At 41.4% G+C, this 3,858-nt stretch overlaps 1 pseudogene; it reads left to right on the forward strand.

Moving 5' to 3' along the window:
• The first annotated feature begins 2,176 nt into the window (after positions 1-2,176).
• LOC110742893 lies at positions 2,177-3,318 on the forward strand (annotated as a pseudogene).
• Positions 3,319-3,858: the final 540 nt, after the last annotated feature.

The raw sequence follows: 3,858 nt of genomic DNA on the forward strand, positions 1-3,858 counted from the left end.
TAGATGTGTTGGTGAGTGGAGCCATTTCTATGTCTATGTTTTTGTTTCTGGACTTGTTTATTCTGCCTTACAAGGACATGAAGGCAAATTATTGGTCACTGGTTTAGGGTATTATTTTGTTCTAGTTCATGGTTTTCTGTCCTTTCAGGATCTCATCTCCAAGACGGTGCTTCAGTTGTATCTTCTGTAGAATGTCTCATTGTTTTATCAGGCCAGCAGCTTCTGGTCGGTGCTGTATGGATGGAGTCAGCGGTTATGTGGCTACCACCACATGGCCTTTGCGATAGACTGCTTTTTGTGCAATACTGTATAGGATCCTGTGCAGTGGATCAAATACCCTTTAAACCCAGGGAGAGTGATGCTTACTGAGGCCCTAATAGCACATTAGGCCAAACTTTACCTTGAATATGTGTGTGTAAATTCTAGTAAAGATGAATCACTGTCTCTTCCAGTCTGGAATAGTCTAATGTAAGCAACCGGCCACCAAACTTCTTGTTGAACCCCTCAAAAGATGGTGCCATGGGTAGAACTGAGCTTAAGTCTTTGTTGTTTGCAAGTTGGACATTTTTTAGCAGCAGTAGCTTGATTAACTTTGTGGAGTGGACCCCAGGCTGTTAGCCTTTATCTGTCACTGTGCTACTTTCTCCATTAATGGCCAATGACAAAGGCTACTAGCATCAACTAGCTGACTGCTGCAAAGTTCTTTGTACCCATGCCTACAGATTTCTCCACATGGCTTTGCCTCTGACCTTTTTAGCTCTGATTTATCAATGTTTCTTCTTCTAAGCACCTGACTAAGCAACTAGGTTATTTGATACTCCCTTAGGGTTGATGACAATTCTATTTCAAACTACTTTTCTTTCCGTACAAAGTGGATTACCGAGAGAACCACATACAGTTCTTCCCATTAAGATTGATCTGAACCAAATTTTATCCTTAAACCAATTTTGACTTTTCTCTCCTCCATCAGCTGGTTATAAAATCCCCCATTAGGCTATAGCTGTGAACTGAGGGAAAAGCTGGTTCAAGAGAGTCAGAAAACATGGGGGTCTGGACCACTTGCTCATCTTACTTATGTCTGCATAACCCTTTTATTGCCTCTAGTCATGCCTAATCTATTATTTCCATTGTACTGTGACTTGGTGTGTCTGATAGAATACAACTTTTAATGGAAAATTCTGGCTAACTGGTATCTCTCTTTTTTAATGGGTTCAATAGCTCACAAGGAGCTATTTTTCAAAAGTGTTTATTATTCTTCACTATAGATAATCCTGAATGCTATGGGTCTATGTTGTGATTATTCTATGGGTACTTCCCATGAACCCATAGCTGTGTCCTTTCTAGCTATATGTTCCACAGGTTAGACCTGATGCAGACATCTTTTCTGCTCTGGGTCCTACTTAAAGCTGGAAGCCTTTTACATTACTTAGAATATGGGTTGAAGAAGTATTCCCAAATACTTCTTTTAAATGTTCTCATATTTAAAGTGAAATACTGTTCACCTTAATATTGTGCAATGCTAGTTTTAAAAGCAAATATGAGAACATTTAATTCATATGAGGAATTGCCAAAATGACATAATTCTTATTTTCTAACTCATGCATGTATATATACCTCACTCTTTTCAGAAATGGAGATGCTCCATAAAACCCAACCATTTTAATTTTACTTGTTGATATGCACACATTCTACCAACAGTTTCTACCTTCAGGTTACTATGAGTCAGGAATGTCTAAAGGAAAGGACGTAAGTTGCTCTCTTTTCTTCTACATCATTATTTTCAGCATAAGTGGTTGATGAATGCAGGCAAATAACAAGAGTAAGGAAGGAGATAAAAGGGCTCCCTGGACATTGTTTTTCTTAGAATGTAACTGCCTTCCTTCTGTGTTTAAAGCAAGTTTTGATTCAACTGGAAAATGTGGCCTTCAGGACCACATTATGTAGTCATAAGTGCAACACACTTGTTCTCACTCGGAGTCTCAATGAATTCCCATGCTTCCTTGACCCACTGAATTTCCGTGCTCCTGGGGTGATACTATGTGCAAATGGAATGACAAGAATCGGAAAGCACACAGATGGTACCTACTCAATCTCCTCTGCTTGCATACATAGTCTTTGTTAAATCAGACATATAAAACACAGAATCAGTTGCAGCTTTCCTTGCATCATTGCTGGGATGAAGCTGGTCCTACTGTAGGGCCATGAGTGGTTCATTAGGCAGATGAAGTATAACTGTGAAGGAGACCTCCTCTTCACCGCGGCCAAGGAACCTATCGTTAATGCATGGTACTCTGTGAATGGTGAGAGGCTGGGCATCTACCTGGGCCATACCAGAGCTGTGTGGTATGTGGATGCTGATTGGGACACCAAGCATGTCCTCGTCCATTCAGCTGACAATAGCTGTCATCTCTGGGCCTGTGAAACAGGGAAACAGCTGGCCCTACTCAAGAACAATTCAGCTGTGTGGATCTGCAGTTTTGACTTTGGGGGCAATATCATCATATTCTCCACAGAGAAGCAGAAAAGCTATCAGTGTTTTGTGAGCTTATTTGACCTGCAGGATCCGAGCCAGACTGACAACAATGAGTCCTACCAGAAGATCCCTTGCAATAACTCTAAAATCACTAGTGCCCTGTGAGGACTGCATCATTGCAGGCCATGAGAGTGGAGAGCTTAACCAGTATAGTGCCAAGCCTGGAGAGGTGTTGGTGAATGTTAAGGAGCACTCCCAGCAGATCAGCAACATCTATTTATCCACGGACATGACCATGTTTGTCACTGCATCCAAAGACAACACAGCCAAGCTTTTTGACTCTACAACTCTTCAACATCAGAAGCCTTTCTGAACAGAACGTCTCATCAGCTCAACTACCCTCTCCCCCAACTATGACCATGTTGTGCTGGGCAGTGGTCAGGAAGCCACGGATGTAACCACAACCTCCACCAGGTTTGGCAAGTTTGAGTCCAGGTTCTTCCATTTGGCCTTTGAAGAAGAGTTCAGAAGAGTCAAGGGGCACTTTGGACCTATCAACAGTGTTGCCTTCCATCCTGATGGCAAGAGCTACAGCAGTGGCAGTGGCAGTGAGGATGGTTATGTTCATAATCTACTACTTCGACCCACAGTATTTTGAATTTTTTTTTCAACCTCTACCTTGTATGAATTCTTATTTTTTTCTTTTTCTTTTTTATTATATTTAAGTTCTGGGATACATGTGCAGAACGTGCACGCTTGTTGCATAGGTATACATGTGCCATGGTGGTTTGCGGCACCCATCAACCAATCATCTACAGTTGGTATTTATTTCTTCTAATGCTATCCCTCCCCTTGCCTCCCACCACCCAACAGGCCCCGCTGTGTGATATTCCCCTCCCTGTGCCCATATGTTCTCATTGTTCAACTCCCACTTATGAGTGAGAACATGTAGTATTTGGTTTTCTGTGAATGATATTATGTCCTTTGCAGGGACATGAATGAAACACTTTGAATTTGAGTTTTAGGCGTAAGAAGCTGGATCTCTATCTAGGCCACGAAATCTTCTCACATAATGTTTTGAACTCTGAGAAATAAATTTGTTTGGTAATTAAAAAAAACAGAGTCAAAGAAAAAATTAATAAGAATTTCATGATAATCACAGTAGAGCACTAAACCAAGCACAGAACGCTTCTGAGTGCAGAGGCGAATGATAGGCCCATGAAGCCGGTCCGGTCATAGGTTGCTTTGGAAGAAAACAGAGGAAGTCATTGCCATATACACTTGCCATAGTATTGCAGAGTACTTCCTTATCAAGACCTAGCTTCTTTTTTGGCCAATCAAAATCTGATTTCCAGATCTGAGATTTGGCTCAGGTCCAGAAACTA

The sequence above is a fragment of the Papio anubis genome, chromosome 4 (assembly GCF_008728515.1).
Source record: "Papio anubis isolate 15944 chromosome 4, Panubis1.0, whole genome shotgun sequence".
In the NCBI taxonomy this organism is placed as follows: Eukaryota; Metazoa; Chordata; class Mammalia; order Primates; family Cercopithecidae; genus Papio; species Papio anubis.